The 25895-nt window shown below is 42.7% G+C and overlaps 1 protein-coding gene and 1 long non-coding RNA gene across 2 annotated transcripts in view; one reads left to right on the plus strand and one right to left on the minus strand.

Annotated features, from left to right (window-relative positions):
• GMDS (GDP-mannose 4,6-dehydratase) overlaps window positions 1–25895 on the plus strand; it is a 1865819-nt gene that overhangs the window by 1801158 nt on the left and 38766 nt on the right. The window lies entirely within an intron of this gene.
• The window catches only part of LOC144829163 (uncharacterized), a 31906-nt gene continuing 10285 nt past the window's right edge, over window positions 4275–25895 (minus strand). Inside the window, exon 4 of the long non-coding RNA XR_013610603.1 lies at window positions 4275–5992. This is a non-coding gene — a long non-coding RNA (uncharacterized LOC144829163). The remainder of the gene's footprint in view (window positions 5993–25895) is intronic.

A 25895-nucleotide genomic window follows, 5' to 3' on the forward strand; every position in this document is an offset into this window, starting at 1 on the left:
GGCCCCAGGGGCATGTTAAGGCTCTGGAAGGGGGACACCGCATGCCCCCTCCCATATTAAAGGAATTCCACTCCAGTCAGATGGGAGAACGCCCCCAAATCGAATTTGGCCCCAGAGATAGGGTCCCATGGGCCTATTAAGGTTGGAGGAGGGGGGGCGTTTGTGCTCCTCCCCTTATAAATGGAATTTAGCCCTGGGGAAATGGAGTCATTTATATAATAAAAGGCAAAGGTCCTGGGTTTCTGGTGTCACTATTGACTTGGGAAGAGGGGTTGCACACCCCCTCACCTTTAAAAAAAAAAAAAAAAAAAAAAAAAAAGTTGCGGGGGGATATCGCCAAGTGGCTTGGGGAAGGGGGCTGCGCCAATGTTTAGGAGGCAGGACCTGGCCTCATGCCAGGCTCTGCAGCCAACCCTTCACTGTGAACAGCCAAAGGGAGTGTGTGGTTGGCTGCCCGCAGGGGTTGGGCGCAGGGCCCAGCGGCCAACCCTTTGCCGCTCATGGCTGAAGGCTTCCTGGGGGATGCAGGCTGTGGCCACAGGCCAGCCTGCGGCCAACCCTACCCTACCATGCGCCCAGCCAATGCTGTGCATGCGTAAGGTTTGCTGCCTGCAGCCAGGCCCTGTGGCTTAACCGGACTGTTAATTATCACACATGACCTCTTCTATGACATCATTGATAATAGCACTGCAATAATTGCTATGAAATTATTGATAAGAAAACTGTATGTTTGAACTGACATTTTCACCTACCCATAACTTTACTTTAACCTTTGTTTTTTTTTAGTGAATATTTATATGTATATGTATGATGTACTGGCAGTCGTAAGTAGGTAGTTATAGTTAGGACCTAGTTTCTATAGGAAAAGCATTTTTTGACTTGCCTATAACTTTGGTGCCGTTTGACGAATCTTTACGAAATTTTCCCCAAAAAGTGTGCAGCTGATTCTAGTTGTGCATGGAAAGTTTCGGGGGGGGGGGGCTCTATTAAGCGGGGGCCAAGAAAAAGTGTGTTTCCCATTTTAATTCCCTTAGAAATTTTAGGCATCACTATAGCCCAAACCGCTGGAGAGAATTACACCAAATTTGGCAGAAAAGTTGGTCCAGAAAGCGCCCCTTTTGTTGTTTGGTGTAAACCCGTTCAGTAGTTTTGAAGATATTAAAGTCCAAATTTGTGTATCCATGTTGGCGAAACCTCCGTGAATAATGACGATCCCGTGCAGAGATCTAATTGGCTGCCAATACTTGAACCAGGAAGTGTTCGCAGCCATTTTGGGACTCAACTTCAGCTGAGCCCCAAACAAAAATGAAACAATAAAGAAAAGGGGACTGGGTAGAAATACCCTGACACCCTAGCCCTGTTGCTCGGGTCCCCCAGGGCCCAACAATTTTATTTTTTAAAAAAACTTGTTTTGCAGAGAAATTGCAAAAATTCTGCTCTTCTTTAATTATTAGCTCCTGGGTGGGCCAGGTCCTGGGGACGTATTAATGTATATAAAATGAGGAGGAGGGTGCACCGGCCCTTCCCCACGTGGCCTATCTTGGACCCAGGGACTGCCACCTCCCCCGGGCAGGCCAAGTGCATTATGGTATCGGGAGGGGGGTGCTCCTGAGGCTACAAAGAGCCCCGGGACCACCACCTGCCCGAGGTTTTATAAACGAAATTGGAGAAGGGCCTCGTAGACTCCCCTCCGTTGCCTTTAAGGGCTCTGGGGACCGCCAACTCCTGGGGCAGCTAATTACATTTAGTGGGGGGGAGGGGCCACGTGGCCACCCTCTGGGGCCATTTATGGTCCCAGGGACTACCACCTTCCTGTGGCTTTGTTAAATATTAAGAAGCAGGGGGATCACTCTGCCCCCTCTCAGGGCGTTCTCAGCCCGGAGACCACCACCTCCCTGGGGCAAGCCCTGCAAATTGGAAGTAAAGGGGCCACGTGACCGCCCTCCTGAGCCTTGTATGGTCCCGGGGACTACCACCTCCCCGTGGCTTTGTTAAATATTAAGAAGGAGGGGGCGCATCAGCCCTGGGGACCACCACCTTACTGCGGCAGGCCCTGCAAATTGAAAGGAAAGGGGCCACTTAGCAAGCCATTAATGGCCCTGGGGGCTGCCTAACCCCAGGACATAGCTTTTTTGCTCTTGCTTTGCCAGAGCTATGACCACTCCCGCTAAATTAGAGCAAATAGTAAGTCCACTCCCAGCTGGCGGGAGAAGGAAAACTGCTCCCATCAGCTGCGAGCTAGACTTTTCATCTGTTTCCCTACCTGCTGTCAATCGGGCAGTGAAACAGATGAAAGGATTGTTCCCGCACACAGGGAGCTGCATATTAAGCAGCTCCCTACGTGCGGAAACAATACCAGCGACTGGGGGGGCATTGAGGCTAGGCTCCCCCGCGGTCCCCAGCCTTGCATGCTGGGTGCCCTGAGTGGCTTCATGGCACCCAGGAGGAGGAGGCTAGGCCCTGGGGATGGGGTCCCAGGGGCTGAAATCGACCCAGGGAGGGCGTTCAGGTGACCCCCCTCCCGCATTAAGTTTTCTGGCCTGATGCTCCTTTCACAAAAATTAATCCTCAACGGAAGGCACTTACAAATAAAGACATAGCAGGTTCCCCAGTTGAAGTTCAACTTTTGCAAAGGATAAGTTATCGCAACTTGCTGGGCTTGGTGAAGGCCAAGCAAGTGTGCACTCACTGCAATTACACAATGAAAAACTACCTGAAATCCTTGGTGAAAGTGAATGCATCATTGATCTATTGGAGTGCAACCTGTAGTTACTGTGACAAGTGGGTTCTTTCTTGGCCTATCCTGGTGAGAGCTGAGTCCATGGTTCTTTACCCCGCCCCTTTCACCTTAGTAGTATGCAACAGTCTTCCCACCTTTTGACACAGTGATGCACAACTTACTAAAAGGTCTGCAGCGTGTTTCCCGCCACTTTTTGGGACGTGTTCTTGATACTGTAGAAAAGGAGGACATCTCCACCAAAAAAAGAAGCGCTTGTTTAATACAGTTAAGATAAACTTCCCTTGTTTGGTGGAGATCACCTCTTTGTAGTCTTGTTGTCTCCTCTGTAGGAGGATTCATGCTATCACAGATTTCTGGATGAAGACGCACAAGGAACAGTCGCATTGCCAAAATACACTGTAGCTGGAGACATTTTTCTTCTTGTCCATTACGCAGCTGTAGTGTAGAATACACACTAGACATTTACCCAACTAGGTAGGACTTAATAATTAACCAATAAAAAGTACACCTGTTGGGTAGAGTTTTTCTGTAAAACTGCGCACTCTTGTTCAATAAAGGGACAGGTTCTTTTCTGGCCCAGTCGCACTCAGAGCTACTGACACAGCCACACCCACACCCACTGACACAGCCATTCAGCCCAACTCACATACACTCACACACCCATACAGCCACTAACTCAACCTCTCACAGATCTACACATCCACTCACACACCCATGGAGCCACTCACTCACCCACATAACCACTAACACCCATATAGCCACTCACAGACCCACTCATAGACCAATACAGCGAATCACACGCCCACTCACAAATGTAAGGTGTTAGTTAGGAAAGAACATTTTAAAAACCTTCTAAGTTCACAAAAAAAATCAGCTTAAAGGGACGTTATAGTTGGGAACTAACATTAAAAAATGTATTCATTCTCTAAAAGAACCCAAAAGGTTTCAGTGATGTTATAGTTAGGAAAGAACATGAAAAAACATAGAAATTCACTGAAGTTGCAGTGAAGTTATAGTTCGGCTCAAATTTCACTTGTACAAAACCAGTGAAATTCAGCAGTTATAGTTACCTCAGCTAACCGTAATTTACGCCCCCACAATGCACTGCTTCTGACCTCACATATTACATCACTCATGACATGGTCAATGGAATAGGGTTTAGTCCGTTACCAGAGGTACTAGCACTTGGTACAGTAGGTTATGTCATTTTATAGCACTGTAATTTTCAAATCAATTGCCGTCAGATTAGTAAAACCTATTTCATGACTAGGATTTCCCTGAAGGATTTCGGAAGGCGTCGTACTGGTCATCATACCCATACCATATACACAAACATGCATGTGCATTAATAGAAATGCTGATTGAACCATCTAGGTTAACCCCAAGTCAGAACCTAACATTTATTTTGTTCTATTTACATTTCAAAAGTGTTGCATGGTATAGCTAGCCTAACAGCACTGATCAAACAAATAAATTACATTCGAATGTCTCAACAGAATTTGTGAAATTTTATCGAGGAGGCAAACTTCCTATATTATGTTGTAAAATAGCATTCTTTAATATATGTGCTTGATTTGGTTCAAAAACAACCTATCAAAACATGCAAATATAATAATAAAAATAAAATACAATAAGATCACTCTAATTTATTATGCAGTACATTAATACAATTATTTTATTTTAAAAATCTTTCAATTTACGATTGCTATTTTTTGCAATTTTTTAGCAATAGTTTTCAGTTCTATAAATCATAAAATGTACCTGTCTGTTATATTCCACTGGGAGTAACCAACCAAGGGCACAGCACCTAGAAGTCTGTGGTGTGCTGTAAACCTGTGCACACAGCTGATTTAATGATGGTGATCTCGTATATATGATTAACTCTATTATAATAAATAGCTGACACATACATTGTTTCCCCTGCCCCTCCTTCTTTTCTTTGCAGCTGGCCTCATACATTGGCTAGCCAAAGAAAAATGTCTCCCGTAGGCTAATCACGTTGTTGATGCTTGGCTGCTACGGATAAATCGTAATCCAGTGTACAATATGCATTAATTAGGCAGTCAATTAAGACATTGCGAAAAAGGTGGTGAATGATTTGGGTGTAGTAATGTTGTGTGCTTAGACACAATTTGCTCTCTACTTCTTTTGAAATCAGCATGTCCTTTGGCTCACTTAAGGCTCAGAGTGTTGTCTATTGCTGTCCAAAATGTAACAAAAGGTGGGGCAATGTGATAGGAGTAACTTTTTTAGGATAAATAGACCATTTTTCAGTGATTGGCACTGATGAAGTGGTTAAAGCAGTAATTATGTGGGTACAAAGTAATCATTAGTTTAGGTAGGATCTGTCACTGTTGCAGTAAATTAACAGCACCGTATGGGAGGAGAGCAGAGGTGTGGCATGTAAGCGTTCCACTGACCATGTATATTCAACTTAAATTTACCCTTGGATTTGCCAATTCCATCTTATATGCAGGGCATAATTAACCATTTGAATATCTTTGTTGTGTACAGGTAGGGCTTTAGGAAACAAGCATGCTTTACGGAGCACTGCCCGGGTTGATGGTTAAGACATCGAGGAAGGCAATATCATGGCCCTGTCGGTGTAACAGAACCTGAGAAACCATCATTAAATAAGAAAGGATGCTCTTCATTCAATAAAATGTATTGAAGTTACGAAATTCTGGGGACGGGGTATAAACCATGAAGCACATTTTGGCTAAAATTAACTGAATTGTTGGCTAAATATTTAGTGAATTGTTGACCGAACACAGATTGTATTCGATTTAATCAAAAATACAATAGATATCTTAATTTGGGCAACCCTTCCACAGAATCCTGTCCTAAACAATCTGTTTGCTGCAAGAAATATTGACTCCACACAGAAATCCGTTCCCATCCAGTGTACCCATCTGCTGCCTATGCCACGTTTCTCATAATTTTAAAGTCGTTTTGTATTTCGATCGGATGTGTCTGGCATAGTTTCCCCTTGGTATAGCCATGCATCAGTGGATCTTGGTTCAGGTATTCAGCTAGACGACATTGACTGTTTCATTAATTTTTTCACCATTGGCAATGGGATGGTACATAGCTACCAGCTTCTACTTCTCTTCAGTCTTCTGAAACATTGTACTTGTAAAGTTGAACCCAGGCAAGGCTTGACATGTTCATGCTTCCTGAAGTTGTCTACATTCTAAGTCAGATTTGAGACTTGAAGATGGAGTGTAGAATAGTCGGAACACCTCGCTTGCACTATGACAAAAGAATATAATGCAATTAGTGCTGTTATAAGATACTGGATGGCAGCAAAATATTTGCCTCAAGAATATATCGTGCTAATGTATTAAAGTGAAATCCAGCTGTTTCAATAAATGTAAAACAACTAAACCAATGTAGACGATGGCAAGGGGTAGTGATATATGCATGACCTTTTGTCCATGGTAAAGTTTTTTTTTTTTAACTTGTCTTTTATCAGTATTTCACAGATGTTACAGTAAATGTTGTCATGGCAGGTCACGTAGCAATAAGAAATAAAATCACAATTTACCTTACACATCAGGTAAGTAGTTTAGGATATCACTGTGGTCTCAATGTTCACCCAAGTGCTCGATTCACAAACGCCATTGCTGGGCATACATCATCATGCGTAGCATACAGTACAACTCCCACGGACATTGATCATGCACAATTACACTTTTAACGAGTAAAAATTGTAAGAAGAACTTGGCAGCAACAGGCATACGGGCAGTATGTATCCAAAAGAATCCTTGAGTAGCTGGTAGGGTGCAATCATATGTGTGTGTGTGTTAGCCCCCCCCCCCCCATCTCCCAGGGGGTAGGACACCAACTCTTCTGAGGGGGGGGATCAAATACATACTCAGGGCATCAATCAAGAGTGGTTCATCCAGCCAGGTAAAACTTCTAGACCAGCTATTTCGACATGGCAGGCAGGGGGCATGTGGGGAACCATACCATGTCTGTTTCCCCAGGTCTGCAAATGTACTTCAATGCGGCGTTTAGCTAGTACTAATCCTAAGGGAGCAAATGTATGGCACATGCGAACACCTGACTTGGGTACCGGGAGCACGTTTAAGAGACAGTGTTTGACTGACGTCTCGATACCCACACCTGTGTCCTCTCGCAATACACGTAGCACTGTCTCCCAATATATCTGTAGCTGGGCACAGTCCTAGGTCATATGCAAGAATGTTGCAAGTCCCATACCGCACCGGGGGCACGTCGAGGGGCGCGTCACATCAAACCTAGACAAACTCTGGGGTGTCCGGTATGTACGATGTAGATATAAGAATTGGGTATGCTTAAAAGAGTGCGTTGCTAGCCACCCCCCAAACCTGTGCGAACGCTCGTTTCCATTCACACTCGGTGAGCGGCGACCATAAGTCAGCCGTCCATCTATCTTGAATTCTTGACACATTGATCCTATGATCGCCTTCAGAGCCTTATATATGTGGGAGATTAGTCCCCTATAGCAGCCCGGGTGAAGCAACATTGGTCCATATTTCGCGACTCATGCAGGATATTTTCGCATAGTCCAATAAATGGCCATCCAGCACTAGAAAACACTCCTTTGCATCCTCAACAGAGAGGAAGGTTTCGTTAAGGTACAGATCTCCAGCTGCCGTACACCCTCCCTTGTGCCACCTCGTGAAGTTCATGACAGTCTGCGTTCTGCAGAAACTTTTCCATGGTAAATTTTTGTGTGTGGCTGACTGCTATCTTAAACCAGGTTGAATTATTTTGTGACCAAGATTAATTTTAAGGTCTAGATTAGCTCATTATTTCACATCATGTCTACATAGGACATTTGTTGGTGGCCTAATTAGAGCACCAAACATTTTGTTTTTGAATTTTGTTTTCTTCTTTAATTAATTTGTTTCATTCAGTCTCTCTGGCCTCTGTTCAGGGTCTAACGGAAGACGCTCTCATTTGGTACCTCCCACTTCCGACTTCGACTCGATTCGCTAGAGGAAGCCTCGAGTAACGCAGGAATGCCGCAGGAGCAGCGGGTGATCTTGGTGCGGGTCGGACTTTGTTTTGGACGGTTCTGGAGTCATAGTCTGTAGTGGGGGACGTGAGCTGCGAGCCTGGTTACGCGCGACGCAGGCCACGAACCGCGGGCTGGAGCCGGCGGCTGGAGCCGTATGTGAGCTGGAGTGAGAGAAACTTATGGGCGTACTTAGATGGACCACAGTTTAAAATGTACCTTCATCATCTAAGGGATATGGGGCTGTAAAGGAGCTGTCGAATTACGCAGTGGAGGCCCATTATTCACACACAGTTGACTACTCATAATAGTATAAAACAACTCTTAGGCTCAAGTGGCAGATGGGCCAATAATCGTTTACAGTGATCCCAGAGAACAGAACGGTGAAACCGTGGCGGTGAAGTGGTGGAGGTGAGAGCAGGTGACCCCTGAACAGAGGTAAGTGGTTTATTGTATTACTGCCTACTAAAAATTCCCTGTAAAAAGAAGTAAAGGGGAGAGTTAGTAGGCATATGCGGTGTTGGGCTCCAGAATTCCCATAGCTGATCACTCAAGGCATCTAAGGAGAAGAATACTCCAGCGGGCTTTCATTCCTGAAGGAAGGATTTTAGGGACAAAGGGACCCTAAGAGGAAAGAAAAGAGATGGCCTTAGGGAAGTCCAAATCCCGGAGAGTCCTGAAAAATTCCCAAAAAATCAGGGAACAAAAGCCCAGGGTTGAAAGAATCAACTGATTTACTAAAAGAACTGAGTGAGGGGAATGGTAGCAAGGCAGCACCAGCAGGAATTAAAAAAAGAGTAAAAGGAAAAACCAAATCTTTAAATTTAACCCTACAGTCAGCGACAGCGTGTACAAAGTCAGTGGGTATAAAAGGAGGATCAGCAGTCTCGAAGTCGATTAAGTACTTTTTAGAGAAACATTTTAAAGGGAAGGAGACATCCGAGAAGGAGCAGAGTATTGCAGAGACTCCTCTTACTACAGAAGTCCCGGCAGCTCTAAGTTTAGAATCTCTAAATCAAACGAACTTCAATATCACTGAGAGTTCTATGGAACCACGCTTATCCTCCACGCCAAGGTTATTTCGGTCATTGTTTGGCCATGACATTGAGGCAGAGATAGGGGTGGAAGAAGGAGCCCCACAAGTTAATTCTTCGACCGAGAGAGACGTTAATCAAAGGAAAGACTGTTCTAATGTAAATGGGTATCTGGAAACTTCCTATGTTGCTCGAGCTGATTTAACATGTCCATCATTGCATAGTCTGGAGGTTACAGGATCCTCCAGCGTATCAATGTTAGAGGTTATGCTGATGCTCTAGAAAACTCTGCAGGGCATTTTAGAGGTTTCAGTTTTAAATAATGAATTTTTAAAAGCACAAAGTAAGCAGTTTAAGATTATGACAGGGGAGCTGACACAAATTAAAGGTCTAATGCCCACGTTAGTAAGGCCAGTAGAAGCCCACCGGGAAATAATAGACGGTGGGGAGGAAGTAAGTGTAAGGAATAGCCAATCACAGAAAGATGAACCAACGGTATACATATCACCCAATGATTATAAAAAGATGCGGGGAAAGGAGATATAATAAACAATACATTCCGCAGGCAAGAATGGGGAGGAAAGGCCCACCTAAATGCCACCCCGTAAGGCGACATGTTAACGGGAATGGGGGAAAGTTAGAACAAAGGGCAAATGGTAAGACAGTAACTCCGAAGTGCAAAAAGATTAATTTGGCAGAATCAGGAGTATCTACCTACAGTTCAGAGATACATCCTAGATGGATAAATGGAAAAAGAACCTCAAAAAGGGCAAATGTTAGGAAATATCCAGGGGAAAATAAAGAGGTAGATGCAGAAAGAAGGTTGGGTATGTCTTTAGGTGGAGGACCCAGCATCACAAGCTCTGATAGGGCACCTAAGAAGAGTAGTATTGATGTAGTCCATGGACAAAGAAGGGAAGAGAGGGTAGAGGAATACCCTCCAAATATATATTTAAAACGACTGGGGGATCTTTGGCTCTTTGTGGAGCCTATGGGAGAGGGCAAAGGTGGGAAAAGAGTTAGGGAACTAAACCCCCTAAATCGCTCCCAACTCCTCTCTTCTTTTTATAAATGCCCAAGTCTACGATACATTAGCTCTGAAGACCTTAGAGAAGTTGGATTTCTAATAAATACTAAAGGGAAAGAGGTAACAAAATTCTACTTCACTCTGCATTATTTAAAGTAGCATTGGAAAAAGCCGAACCCGAGATGTTAAAAGAAGGCATTAGAATAATAAAAAGAGAGGAAATGCTGACAGATAAACAGGGGAAAGATTTCCTCAGGAACCATGCTGGGTTGGGGGATCGGCAAATAAGAATGATCAACTCCGGATGGGGTGAGAAGGATGATCTTGAAATTACAATAGCCCCTAAGCATCCCGGGTGGGAAGATGAAGATACGCTGGTCGGGAATAGATATAAAGAGCTTGCATACATGGAAGGTGAAGTAAATGGGTATTTGAGTGATATTGACTAGGAGTCGGGGTCGTCGCACAGCTTGTCTATAGTATCCTGGAACGTTAATGGCTATAAAAGAATAGTGCTCCTGGAAAGTTTTAAAAAGATTTTAAAGAATGTTTGCTGGAAACTTGGCTGTGCGTTGAAACCCTAATAACTGAAGGATTCGCATATCACGTAAAGCCAGCAAGAAAGAACTCATCTGGCAGACCGTCTGGGGGTCAGTTGACGCTAGTCTCTACAAAGATTGATAGGAAAATAGAATCCATTGAACTTAAATATAAGTGGGTCCTAGGTAGCAGAGTGTTAACATTGAGTAATAATCCATGTTATGAAGGCATATGTATCATCAACGTGTATATCCAGAAGGGAAAAGGGGAAGATTACAAAGTGCACCTGGCAAGTCTCAAAAGGGATCTGGAGGGCCTCTGTGATACCTACCCGAGAGATGTGCTTTTGATTCTAGGTGATTTTAATCACAGATTAAATCCCTCAAAAACAGACTTGTGGTCTAGAGATTTGTTAAGAGCCTACAATATAGAGACCGCTAAGTTTCCCAGTAGTGACATTTCGTCCCAAGATGTGGCACTTGGGAAACTGTTGGGCTCTTTAGGCCTGGTGTGTGTAAATGGAAGAAAGGATGCGGATAGATCCGCTAAGCGTACTTTTATGATAGGGCAGCAAATGTGTCCGATAGATTATATGTTTTTACAGGCTTGGAGCTTTGAATTAGTCAAACACTTTGAAGTAGCAGGGGTGGAAGGTAGTGATCATTATCCTCTACTGATGAAATTATATACAAAAAGGGCGCCACGGAGACAAAAAGCCATACAAGTACAGGTAGAATACAATACCCAAAGCGACTAACGACTCGAATCACAGAAGAACATATAAAAAAACTAAGGGAAGTCCAGCTGTCATTCATATTTTAAAAACCGCTACCAGAAGATGGTAATACCTGGTATGAAAACATAATAAGACAACTGGTAGAATGTCTCAGGATAAAAATTAAATTGGGTAAACCTGGGGCAGTAAGTAAGGAAAAATTAAACGCTAATAATAAACCTTGGTTTGACGAGGACTGTCGCAAAGTAAAAGCTAGCATTAGGCAAAAGGAAAGAAGCCTAAGGGGGAGATACAATGACGATCTGTTACTTAGCCTCCATAAATTAAGGATAAAATATAAAGCAATTATTAGAAATAAAAAAAGAACTTATAAGGACAGATGCTGGGTGAAGTTACTCGAGGTAATCGAAGAAAAAATGTGAAAGGCTTCTGGAAATAGTACAAGAGAGCACTGGTAAAGTACTGGGGTCTTTACAGGGCTCGGTGCCGGAGGATATGTGGGTGGTTTATCTGGAGGAAATTTATGGGAAATGGCCAAGAGTGGAGGAAACAAATACCATTGTATGGCCAGGTGTAAGGGAAGAAGTAAAAGAGTACTTCTCCCTCGGCCATATTAGAAGTATAATATCAAGGTTAAACCTAACTTGAGCTGCCGGTCCAGATAATCTGCCGGCAGTGATTATAAAAACAAACCCAGATTGGTGGTCACAGTTCTTTTTTAATATGTTTCAGGGGATTCTTAATACAGGGGTCATACCAGATAGCTGGAAAGGGGCAATTGTAAGACCTATACATAAAAAAGGTGATGTAAATTCCCCTAAAAATTACCGTTTAATAAACCTCCTGGACATAGGCGAAAAGGTGTTTGCTAAAGTAATTTTGGGTCTGCTTAAGGACTGGACAGAGGAAAATCAGATAGTGCCCCCAGAACAGGGAGGGTTTAAAGAGGGACACTCGACTCTGCACCACTGTTTTGCGCTCTGGTCCATTGCGCAGAAGTCTATCGAGCAGAGGGGCAATTTGTTCTGCTGCTTCGTGGGCTTCCGCGCAGCTTTCGATCTGGTGAACAGCGGGCAGCTGTGGTCAACCCTGCCAGGGTACAAAATTCAAAATGATTTGTTGGCCCTGATCCAAGCCCTGCACACTGAAAATTGGGCCCAGATAATCCTAGATGAGAACGGAGGACTGCCCAGGAGGATTCACATCGGTAATGGGCTACGACAGGGGTGCGTGCTTGCCCCCTTGCTTTTTTCTCTGTTTATATCTGACCTCCCATTTGAATTAAGAAAGGTTAGAGGGGCCAGCCCAAAACTAGGAGTAAACCATATTCCCTGCTTATTATACGAAGATGATCTGGTCATTATGGACCAGACGGAGATTGGTCTGCAAAGAAAATTACATAGGTTTAAAGATTACTGCGAAATCAAAAAACTAGTTGTGAACATAGAAAAGACCAAAATCCTGTGTTTTGGAAGAAGAAAAACAAAGTTCTCCTAGTATCTGGGCACTGAGAGGTTGGAAAAAGTGACAGAATATAGATATCTGGGGATGTGGTTCGCAAGCAGCCTCCATTGGTATACCCATTTTGATGCATTAAAAATGAGGGCTTCTGCAGCAGTGAAGGGATTAAAAAGATTTAATAGTGTACACTGCGAAATGTCTGATAGACTGATGTTAAAGGCCTATCAAGCAATGGTCCCTCCTCAATTTTTGTATGGCGCAGAGGTACTTTATATAAGTGGCAAAAATAGATGGGATGAAGAGGAGGGTAATATACTTAAATGTATGTCCTCGCTGCCAAGATCGGCTATGGTACAGGCGGCAAGATTAGAATTGGGAATCACCTCATGGAGTATCATAGCCTGTATGCCTTTGTTACGTTTCTCTATTACTGGGGGGGTTTTGTCCAATGGTGTGGCCGGGTAGGACAAATTACAATCGTAGAAAGAAAGGGACCCGGTCACTCGTTTTTTTGTTCTGCTCTTTTTTTATTTTGGGCAGAATCGTACACTAAGGTATTTAATCCTTATGTGTAACCATTAAATTTATGAGTTTTAGAAAAGAAATTGCAATAATTTTTACAAATTCAATGACAGTCCGAAGAGTTACTTCCTGTCCTGCACAAGAACACATGTATTTACAATAACTCAAAATTTACATTGAAAAGACAAAAAAGAATTATACATTCATATGCTTTTACACAAAAAAACATTTAAACATCAATTGCTCATTAATGTTGAGAGTACCCTGTCCACATATTTTAAGTCAGGCCACTAGAATCATTTTTTTCTTTTTTTTCCTTTGGCCTGATTGCGCATGGGGCGACTAATATAACAACATTCAATTTATCCAGTATTGGGGTATCTTTCATAGATTCACATGCCTGAATCATTCCCCGTCGACGAGGCGGGAGTCCCACGGTAAATAAAAAAGCAGTGCAAAAGCACTTTGTAGTAGTAGTAGGCCCTAGGAATAGGCCTGAGGCCTAAATTATAGTAGCCTATCTACCTCATTATGTCAAAAAGACCAAAGTCTTTGCTCCAACCAATCAGCTCACAGCACCCTCTAGAACCTTCCCTGCAGAGCCAGCTCTCCTCAGATTTTCACCGCACGTCGTGGGTGAAGGGAGTCTCCCTGAGCTCTGCTCAGTTTTTTCTTCAGTTTTATTTCTTTTTGGATTACAAGCTCGTACTTCATTTCTCTGACCCAATTAAGGCGGTAATATGGCAGAATGGCAGTAAATAAGGTAATAGACTATGATTTATGTCTAACCTTTTCCTCAGTAACTCTCACGTTCTGAGAGATGAGGCCGCTTTGGGTCAGAGACTTTTACCGGCCACTTCTAAGGAGGATGAGGAGAGGTAGAAGGGAGAAGTCGCGCCAGGAGCCTACTGAGGGCGCGCATACAAACCTGCCACTTCTGAGGAGGATGAGGTCAGGTCGAAGGGAGAAGTCGCGCTACTGAGAGCGCGCATAAAAGCCATAAGATTCACCTTGAGTCTTTATAGGCACTTCTCACAGAGGATACAACTCCCTTTTTTTCATCCCTGCACTACATCAGGGAAGCCCTCTTGACCGGACATTAGGAGTATATACCAAATATCTCCATGTCTAATATTTCTGCCTCACCAAAATGATCCTCATCTACGATGATCGTCGACGATGGCCTCTTCCTCGATGGTCGTCGACGATGGCCTCTTCTACGAGGGTTGTTGACGACCGCCTCATCTACGGTGGTCGTCGACGACAGCCTCGTCTACGACGGTCGTCGACGACGGCTTCGTCTACGACGGTCGTCGACGACGGGCCTCGTCTACGACGGTCGTCGACGACGGGCCTCGTCTATGACGGTCGTCGACGACGGGCCTCGTCTATGACGGTCGTCGACGACGGACCTCGTCTATGACGGTCGTCGACGACGGGCCTCGTCTACGACGGGCCTCGTCTACGAGGGTCGTCGACGACGGGCCTCGTCTACGACGGTCGTCGACGGCGGCCCTCGTCTACGGCGGGCCTCGTCTACGGCCCTCGTCTACGGCGGGCCTCGTCTACGACGGTCGTCGGCAACGGCCGCACATTGATTACGGCCGCATATCTGACTGCTGTTTTTTCATAGTGTTATCTACAATGGCAATGCCTAGCTACGGCGGACGTCTATGGCAGCTTTATCAAGATAGCTTCATATACATATGGCTTCATTTGTGCATGGTCTATACTACACATGGCTCCATCTATGCATGGTATCATCTATGGCTGACCATCATTCAATTGCCTCATCTATGAGTGCCTCATCTACGGAGGATATCGCCTATTTTAACCTCATCTATGATGGCATTGCTATGACTGTCTTCTATGACAGCATCATTCACTAACAATGGCCACGTTTGCCAATGGCCACGTTTACCACCAATGGCCTCGTCTATCAATGGCTTCCTCTGTAAAGGGCTTGCTCGTATAATGGCCTTTTATGCCAATGGCCTTGTCTTACAATGGTCTCGTCTACCAATGACCTAGTCTATCAATGGCTCTGTCTATCAATGGTTTTATCTACCAATGGCCTCATCTCCTGATGATCTCATCTACCAATGACCGCATCTACCGATTGCCTCATCTACGAAGGGCAAATGGCCCCATTTGTTACCCTCATCTACGGATGCCCTCACTTATGAATGCCTCATCTTCAATGGCATTGTATGTAGCTGTCGTCTGACAGCCTCGTTTGGAAGGGTTGCTCATGACGGTCATCTATGACGTCGTGCTAGTCTGCAATTACCCCACTTACATGACCATGTCTACGGCAAAATCTATCATGAGATTGGCTGAGATGGCTTCAGCGGTCAGAGCATCGTATATATTTTTTAACGTAGTGGGCAACAGCTAGATTTTTACTGCCAACTACAGGCAAACAGAATATGTCCTTCATTGTTTCGAGGAGGTATGCATCACGAGAGTGGTACATATAATAGACTAAGTCTATTCCAGCAGTTTTTCTGCGCATAGATTAGAAATAATGTGTTCCTACTAGCAGCCCATCCAATCTGATAGGCCACCGTTACCAGATTCTGTAACTTCACAGACTGCTCATTAGCAATCTAAAATCCTGCAATACCTATCTCCACACCGCCTTACAAAGAAGAATGTCGTCTGAACCTTATTAAAAAAAAAAAAAAAAAATAACAATAATTTCTCTACTTTGGCAGTGGCCTCTAGTAGAGCTGACAATCTTTTATCCTTGATCGGTTTCTATGATCGTCCAATGTGGTTGGACATAGCGAATTTCAATGACCTCATTCCTGAGGACCGAAAGCGGGATGCAGGAAAGATCCTGTTGGAAGGTGCATGCCAGGAATGGCTTAAAGCCGCTACCTTCAGCCCTGAGCGAAGTTTCTAGGCATGGCCTATGATGAAGAGTTGTCGGTTTGCTAAACATTTGAATGATGCCCCCTTAGTTATAAAACCGGGCACTGATAATGCACGATCATTAAGCACCCTTTAATAGGGGCGCGGATCTTTCAGAGATGCGTAATAATGGGGTTTTCATCAAGAGGAAGATACCAAAACCAAACGGATGAACAGTATCAATCTCAGTACAGCCTTGCAGCCAGGCATCTTTCCGTAGATAGTCTGTCTACTTTCTCCTGTCACGAACGAGATTTTAGTATCCAAACTGAGACACTAACAGGAGGCCATGATCACCACAAGGTTCCAATCATTTTATCCTTTTCTCGCGTGGTCCCGAAGGTTTCAGGTTTTTGTTTTCCAAGCAACAAGGAACTATGTCGGACCAATGTGTTCTAAACCTAGTAACCAATGGCCATTCCATGGAATTCATCAGTCAGCCATATACTACTAGGTCCAGGGGTCCCCCCCATCCTCGTTTTCACAACAATTATGTTATTTCACCAAAAGATATTTTATGGCTTCTCTGGATGGAGAGGGTGCGAATTTCCACATACTTGTCCACCCCAAGTAGCACGAATATTTTCGCTTTCACACGGCTGACGCCCATTATAGGTGCGTAGTGCTCCCGTTTGGGCTGAGATCGTCACCAGGAGCCTTTCACGAAGTACTTGGTACTAGTGGCAGCAACATTGAGATCTTGAGGAATGCAGGTGTTCCCCTGTCTAGACGATTGGCTGCTTAAAGGTCCTTCTGAACACGAAATCAGGATTGCCACAGTAGATGTACCCATCTCATTTTTTCTCTGGGGCTGATTCTCAACGACAGCATATTGCAGTTAGGCCCTCTCCAAGTAAATGTATTTTCTCGGAGCAGGTTTAGACACAATCCGCAACAAAGCATTCTTGTCACACGCCCTCCAGTTGTGTTTTCAAAAATGGGCAAGGTTAACTTCATAAGGTCAGTTTCAGTTCAAATGTTTGTGTCGTTCCTGAAGATGTGCTCTTCAGTGATACATCTCGTACAATTAGCATGGCTCAAAATGACACCTTTTCAGATAGAACTACAGTTTCAAGATCAATAACCAATGGGTTCGTTCGACGATACCATCAAGGTTACGCCGTGCATGATCAATCCTGTACATTGCTGGTCGCAGACAGGAAATATTGCCCAGGGTCGCACGTTCCTGCAAACCATTCCAGGGTTTGTTTTAACGCTTGATGCCTCCATGGAAGGATGGGGAGGTCATCAGCAGGATTTGCAGAATTCAAGGAACATAGTCTCAAAGACAACGACAACAGCAGATCAACAGGCTTGAGCTCTACAACGCTGTTCTGTCCTCCCAAGCATTTCGCTTGAGGATTGAGGGTTTGTCTGTGCCAGTACAGACCGCAAACACCATCCGCATGTCTTATATCAATACACAAGGAGAAACTAAATCTGCTATACTCTCGCAAGAGATTCAGGAATTGTGTGAAGGAGTTGCATTGCACAAGATGTCTTGAGAGCCGAACACGTCAGGGCTCTCCACAATGCTCTGAGCATGTCTCAGTCGGACTGTCACGAGTGGACGCCGGGAAAGGGACAGGTAACCCAGTTTTTCCAAGTTTGGGTTAATCTGGCACGGGATCCCTTTGCATTCAGAGAGAACAAGGACGGCCGATATTATGCCAGCAGGCTTCCTTAACAGGAATCAAGAGGGAATGCCCTGTCCATGCTAGGGTCAGGGGTTTATGCGTATGAGTTTTCCCCCAATACCATTGGTTCCGAAGGTGTTCTACAAGATGAAGCTGCAAGGTTACCATCTGATTCAGATTGCACCCCGTTGGCCAATTTTGGTTCTCGGAACGTCTGCTATTGTTTATATATAGACAAGCCCATTCGGCTGTGGCTTGGGCCTACGATATTGGCAGGGGACGGAGATCAAGTGGTTCGTCCGGATCCACAGTCATTACTATTGCACGCACAGCTTATCATTTATTTGAGTTCAAGGGCATCAACGTTTCAAAGAACTGTTGTGAAATGTTGGCAAATTCTCGTGCCCGAGGCACAATCAAGGCTTCTCGTCTCAAATGGAAGCGATTTTGCGGTTAGTGTGAGGTGATAGCCATTCACTCAATTACAGTTACTGCAGAACAAGTTCTCCATTATCTGCTCTTCTAGCCAAGTCTGGGCTTAGTTTTTCTTCAACAAACAAAATGTGTCTTGCTGCTCTTTCCAGAATTAGGGAAAGTTAAAAAATTTCTTTTTTCTGCTCTTCGGCGCTTGTCAGACAGTTTATGAAAGGGCTTTTCCGAGCCTTTCTCTCCAGTGCGAGCGCCCTCCCAGGGTGAGCACTCTGCATTGCTAGTGCAGCTGATGCAGTGTACATTTGAGCTGATCCATAAACCAGCTCTCAGATTCCTCACCTGGAAGGTTGCTCTTTTACTGGCTTTTACTTTGGAAAAAAGGGTTCGTGAAATCTAAGCTTTCACTAGAAGGAACACCTCACTTTTACATTTTCCTCGGAACTATGTCACCCTTTGGTCGAATCCTGGGTTCATTTCTAGGGTACCGACACAATTTCACTCTAACGAACCGGTAAGATTAAGGACATGCATGTTTTCTTTCCAAATCCTTCAACCCCAGCGGACAGAACATTGCATTCTTTAGACATCAAAAGATGCTTAAACTTCTACTCCAGAGAACCAAGACTTTTAGAAAATCAGATCATCTGTTTGCGACTTATGGCCGGATTACATTGGTTATAGTGGTCACTTAAGCTACGTTTTCTAGCTGGATAGCCTCTGCCATCCAGTTCTGTCACATTAAGGCTAACCGACCATTGACAAGGTCTGTTCGATCTCATTCCACAAGAGCTGTGGCAGCGTCTGCAGCTTTGTTTGCAGGTGTGACGCTTGAAAACATTTGCCGTGCTGCGACATGGAAGAATGTCCACACGTTTACAATACATTACTGCCTACAATCAGCAAAGCAGAATGATGCGGCAGTGGGCCAAACCGTTTTTTACGCCACATGTTTCCATACATTCAGGTTCTAATGTTGGCTTATTTCTGAAAAAGTACATACAATTCAAGTTGTTGTTTATGATATACAGACATATGTTATCATATACTGAGTTTCCATGATACTAAGGTTCCGTTCCTGTGGGAAATTGCATGATTTCTATGTTGGTTCGGAAGATGACTTGTTAATAGGTCAATCTCTAGGCGATTGTTGGTTGTTAACGGTACATTCATGGGGGTGCACTACAATAAGTCTCCCACCATCCGCAACCGACTTTGCCAGGTTTACTGCTTGCTATTCTGATTCAGGCATGTGAATCTATGAAAGATACCCCAATACTGGATAAGAAAACAAGTTACTTACCTGTAACTTCAGTTATCCAGTATTGGTATCTTTCATAGATTCACATGCAACCCACCCTCCTCCCCGGAGAGTCAGTTCTCTAAGTTTGGGATACTTGTTCCCACTTGTGCTACGAAAATCTGAGGAGAGCTGGCTCTGCAGGGAAGGTTCTAGAGGGTGCTGTGAGCTGATTGGTTGGAGCAAAGACTTTGGTCTTTTTGACATAATGAGGTAGATAGGCTACTATAATTTAGGCCTCAGGCCTATTCCTAGGGCCTACTACTACTACAAAGTGCTTTTGCACTGCTTTTTTATTTACCGTGGGACTCCCGCCTCGTCGACGGGGAATGATTCAGGCATGTGAATCTATGAAAGATACCAATACTGGATAACTGAAGTTACAGGTAAGTAACTTGTTTTCTTATTTGAGAAAAACAAAACAAAAGCCTTATGCGCATTGAAAGGGCATTCGGAATTAAGACGAATGCAGGGTCATAAGCCTGTGAGCCGACGCGTTTCTGAGCCTGTCTATATACTTGTTCAGGCTCGTCTTCAGGGCTTCGGGGCTGGGTACCTATATGAATACAAATATAGGGCATGATAAATTTGTGACCCTCTTCGATGTGTCACTCAGACAGTTCAACTTGCGTTATCGTTACCTTTTTGCTTAGAAATGCAACTTGTATCAGTTCATCTAATCGATTTCTCTTGGTGAGACTCTTTAAGTTCTGCAACGGAAACAATAATATGTGTATGTTTCCAAAAAATTCTTGTGTTACGTTATTGGTTTGTTAGCATCGCATGTTTCACTCACGTGTTTTTCAGCCACAACGTTTTCTAGCGGTTTGTAGATCTTCCCTTTTTTTTAAAAGAAGGGGGAATGGATGCTGGCGCTACAAAGTGAATAGGCACATATTTAGCAATGTGGGATTATTATTGAATTCAATGCATGAATCTAGCAATATTATACAGGCAGCTGCCCCATGCGCAATCAGGCCAAAGGAAAAAAAGAAAAAAATGATTCTAGTGGCCTGACTTAAAATATGTGGACAGGGTACTCTCAACATTAATGAGCAATTGATGTTTAAATGTTTTTTTGTGTAAAAGCATATGAATGTATAATTCTTTTTTGTCTTTTCAATGTAAATTTTGAGTTATTGTAAATACATGTGTTCTTGTGCAGGACAGGAAGTAACTCTTCGGACTGTCATTGAATTTGTAAAAATTATTGCAATTTCTTTTCTAAAACTCATAAATTTAATGGTTACACATAAGGATTAAATACCTTAGTGTACGATTCTGCCCAAAATAAAAAAAGAGCAGAACAAAAAAACGAGTGACCGGGTCCCTTTCTTTCTACGTTTGTTACGTTTCTGGCAGCGGCTGGGTTTGGGTGAGGACCCACAAATTTCACAGTGGTGCAAAAATGAAATTGCCAACAGTGAACTGACCTGGGCTAAAGAGACTAGAGCTATGATCAAGGAAGTGTATGGTGTGTTAAACCTAAAGTGGGGCCCTCAGTATCTTGAACCTAGGTTAGATAAGAAAGATCTTACGAATCTGGGCTTAGAAGTGTCTGAAACCCTTGATCAAAAATACTTATTACGGAAAAGCTCAGTCTCCCATATGGCTATAGCATGGAAAAATGATTTACATTATCCCTATATCGACAGGTTACCTAGTTTCCAGCTAAGGCGCGAAGTGCTACAATTGAGAATTGGGATAAACCTGTGTTATATGAATAAAGGAGTAATAAACTTTATTCTAAACAGCGATGGAAAATGCACTTGCACTTTAGGCACTACCTGTGATATCTTACATATATTGCTGGATTGCTGGAGGAGATTAGATATTCGAAGAGAGATTTTAGGCCCGAATTAAAAAAAATATGATATCAAAAATAGGATGCAAGCTGCAAATCTCCTAGTGGGAATGATGAATTTAGATATAGCCTGTGCCATTGGCAAATATCTAAATAAAGTTAAAGAGTTCCTTAAAAGTAAAGAGTACTGAGAAAATAGAGATCTTTTAAGCGATAGAGAGTACGAGGTATTTATGGATAAGAGTATGGTGTAAAACATACTTGAAGGGCGATGTGACCCAAGAAAGGACAGCTTGTTTTATAAGTAAATTTTTAAAGATATTTATTTTTTATTTTAAGGATGTGAACTATAAGTTTAAGAAATGTATTGTATATTTTATGGCTCTAATTTCTCATTTTATTGTTTGAGATTCTACTTTGTGTATACTTTTATGGTTGTAAAAAACCGACTAAAGTTATTATTGTGTATTATTGACTGACAGTCTCTCCCCTAATCAGAATTTGAAAGCCAAACTTTCTGCTAAAGTTATTAAAAAAAGGAGGAATTGAGCCAGGAAGTGTTCACTTTTTAGAGGAATAGCTAGTTTCCAGGGTTTGTAATTAAAAAGTAATAGGTTAGCTTTGGGAAGTTGGATGGCCAACCTGTTATGAGCTCACTCTAAATCTTATAATATATGTGGAAACATTGAATAGAAAAATCATAGAATTTCAGAAATCTGGAGCTCTAGAAAAAAAAACTAGTGCAATAATAGCTCAACAAACATTGTGCTGCTTGACAAGACAGCTTGTTGTGCCGTCCCGGCTTCTTTGCTGCAAGTGTAATACCAACATATTCTGAATCAATGTTTCTAGGAATGACTATTTTATGAAATGGGTAGTCCAGCATATGGTGGGTTCCATGCCAGTTTTCAAACTAACCACTGACTAGCAAATGTGTTTCACTTAGATACATTATATGAAAAATTCTGTCATGTGGCTATCCTGAAAATCTGACTTGCTTCTGGTCGTCTTGGACGTCTTGCCCACCTTCGTGATTAGGGTCATGATGGAGAGCTGCTCAGTGAAAAAGAACCCATTGACGTTATGAAAGTTCAAAGCTCATGTTGTAGGCAGTGGAATAACAAGGGTGCCATGGGCCCAATGTACTGGTTGGGTGACAAAGTAAACTGCCAACATTGGGGTGCAGTGAGAGGCCCTGGCGTCCCCTCCCCCCCCTGTACAAATAATAGTTTCTCCCTGGCTGCAGAGCAGTGCCCTGTTGGCATCTGCAAGGGTTACTAGTCCAACTTGGACATGCACAATAAAGCTTTCATCAAAGCACATCTGATAATTTTTCGCATGGCTTTCCTGTAAGGATGTTATGATTTGCTCGATGTTTGGTGGCTGGCGATAAATTAGGGCTTTATGATGTAATGTGAAAGGCCACGGCTTAGACTTCCTGCTTCTCGAGGCTGCTAGAGATTACATGTCGGTTGCAGACAAAGTAAATTCATATTTTTCTGGTGACTTGGAAAATATAATTGTGTTTCCATTCGAATTGAAGTAAAGACTTTCTCACAACATTGAAAAGGAGTAATGGTTCACTTTCACTTCATTAGAACCGTTTCACTGTTCCTATTTCCTTCAAGGTCTGAAAGTGATAAGCATTACTATTTTATGACCTTTCAGCAGTAGAGTTGAGGTTAATAAGAGGTGCCAGTTTACCTTCCTTTCCTAGGTCCAGATTTCAAGCTGAAACCAAGTCGGTAATTCTGAGTGATGTGGTAAGACCACATTTAATGTTACCACGTGTGCAGTACCACATACAGTAATACCACAGTGCGTTTGGAGGTCTTATTCTTCAAACCAAAGGTCCAATGGGCAATAAACTGTTGAAACAGGTGTGGTAACATTTATTGCCACAGTAATTTTATTAATTTGTAAGTCTTGCTATCACTATCGTTGCTAGAAGGCCGTCCCATGTTTTGTGTTCCATTTTCCCCGTCAATAGGGACCCTTGTTATGTTTAAACATATTCTCACTCTCCTTGATTCATGCTTCACCTGAAAAATGAATGCCTGTAAAGTATTGGTTATCTTAAGCAATGTGAATACCTCGACTAAATTCTTGTCTGTGGTTTTCAGTTCTGTATAAATTGATTTTTGCCTCGCCTTAAAATGAAGTACTAAGATCCTACAGGGCAACTTTAAACACATTAATCAGTAACAGTTTGATTTTCCTTGCATTCTGGAGGTATTTGGGGGCACTCAATGGCAGTTTGAGAGCAATTAAATTCAGTGGTCACGAATTCCAGCCAACTATACCGCATGCCTTACTCCATGAACATTTCTTGCGGACTGTCTGCATTTTGGCTGACCATTGGTTCCAGTGGAGAATGGTGAGGATCTTGTTTTTGTAGTCAACCTAGACCTGTACACCAGTATGCTTTAGTCCAAGATACACAATACTTGCACAAACATGGTGGCCTTTCAACAATGATAAAATAAGGCCAGATTCCCTAACCTAATACAAACAGGGTAATAAAGGCCAACTTGCACAATCCATCCATACCAGTAATTCAACTTAGCTGTATTTGTTGCATCTGGCTGACTAAATAGTCTTATAATATGTTCACATTTTCAAGCTTCTCGTATTTTTTAATCTTCACTTACACAACTAATTTGATGCATATACAAAATAGATATTCCATGTTATCTGTATTAATGTTCTGTTGCCATTGAACAAAGCAGCTGTGACTCTCTTTATTCAAATATACTTGGGGCATCTGAGATATAAAATAGATATTAAATGTAACCTTTGTTGACTTCTGTTGTCAATAAACAAAGGAACTGCTACTCCCTTTATTCAAATACACTTTGTGCATGTGATCTACATGACATTTTCCATGTTTATAGAAGTCTGAATTCAGATTAGTGTGTTTCAAGCAACATATGCCTAATTCTTTCACTAATAATTGTTCTACTTTTGTAGACATGGCATATCTTAGATAAGTTAAAGTGTATTGGACCCATGCTAGACTTTCTGCTGGGTCTGCGATTCCAAAGTCAGGGCACCAGACCCCACAGAAGGTCAAACATGGGTTCTCGAGTCCGTGAGGGTTCTCAAACCTTACCGCTAGATCTGCAAGCCCTTAAAAGCATCTTTTTTAAAGCAGACTATCCAGTGCTGCGCATATGCTCAAGGTCATGTGTAGCGGGTTGGCTGACCATGGCTGATTGGGTGCAAGGCCTTCCTGGCCCCTGCTGTGCCTCTTGTGAATCATGGTTCCTCCCCACACCGAACAATGGTAATAAATAATATATTAATCTCTGCACATCTTCATATATATATACTGCATATATAGGATACATAACAGGTAGATATGTAATATGATCGAATTTTGCATTCAAGGGCTTCTCATGACATCATAATCCGAAGGCCAAATGGTTTGTACATGTCATCGGGACACTGAGATGGTAATATAAGAGCATTTAACACAAGGCAGCCGTTATATATTTTTATATTTCTTTTTTTTATTTTGGAGAATTCAACTTGAAAAGGTAATTTTCTTCAAAGTGCAACTAACAACGGTCCCGGATTGGATTAGAATGTTCATTTATTTATTTATAAAGTTTTATATAGCACAAACAAGATCCCGAGGGATATCAGAGCGCTTTACAATAGGATGGAAGGAACATTTGGTATGCTATTTAAATGTAGACTTCCAGTACTCCGGTACCAACCCAAGCATCTGAGTGTTCTCCCAGTGACTTTAACACTTGATGCATCATTTCCCAATGTAACTTTACACTGATGCATGACTACAGCTATAGTCACTAAAGTGACAGTATCACAAATATACATTAAATATTCTTACTGACTAAAGAGCTGCCATCTTATAGAGATTCCTGGAAAACAGAATGTAAAGCTGGACTTCCACGGTGTAAGCCTCCGAGTTGAAGAGCTAAATGCTGCTTTTGAACATGTGATAACAAACTCTACTGTCCAAATATCAGGAAGTATTTGAGTAACAAATTCATTCATAAAGCGTTTGACAATCTGGCTCCAAATCAGGCCTCTATGATCTACAATACATACTTTCACTGCCTAACCCAACTGTGCCGATCAAAACCAAGCCATAGAACCTCAACACTTATTAAAGTGAATAGATAATAATCGTAAATATTTTTACAACAGACGGCTCACTGACAATAGCATTTAAGCTAAGACTAAGGCAGTATTCCAGTTAAGGCTTTACATCTGAGCCTTTATCGGAGTATTATAGAGCATCAATCCTCACTTTCATTTGATTCTATCACTAGGAACCAGATTAATAAATTAAGCATCAAAGCGGAAGTCCACGTAATCCACCTGGCGGTAAGAATCCCATTCAGATCCAGCAAATGTATTCCTCAAACGAAGGGACTGGCGTGCTAGAACAAGCGCGCTGAAATTAAGTATTGTTGTAAATATGTGTGTCCCTTCCAGTAACAGTTACATAAGTTACATGTTCAGGTTTTGATCTCAGATTCAGGCTGGGGGCATGTTGGAGTCTAAGATCATGTGTCCAAGATTACTGTAAATACCAATTTCAAGGAATTTTATGTATATCAGTTTGGTAACCTATTAAAAAAGCTTATATTGTTAATCAGAAAAGCCCCCTGAGAAAACAGTCCCCAACAATATCATTCATTTGGTTCGGGGTAATTGTAATATACTTGTTTTTAAGTTCTAAAAGGTGATCTTTCATTGCTCTCTCAGCTCT

This window comes from Lissotriton helveticus, chromosome 4_1 (genome assembly GCF_964261635.1).
Source record: "Lissotriton helveticus chromosome 4_1, aLisHel1.1, whole genome shotgun sequence".
In the NCBI taxonomy this organism is placed as follows: domain Eukaryota; kingdom Metazoa; phylum Chordata; class Amphibia; order Caudata; family Salamandridae; genus Lissotriton; species Lissotriton helveticus.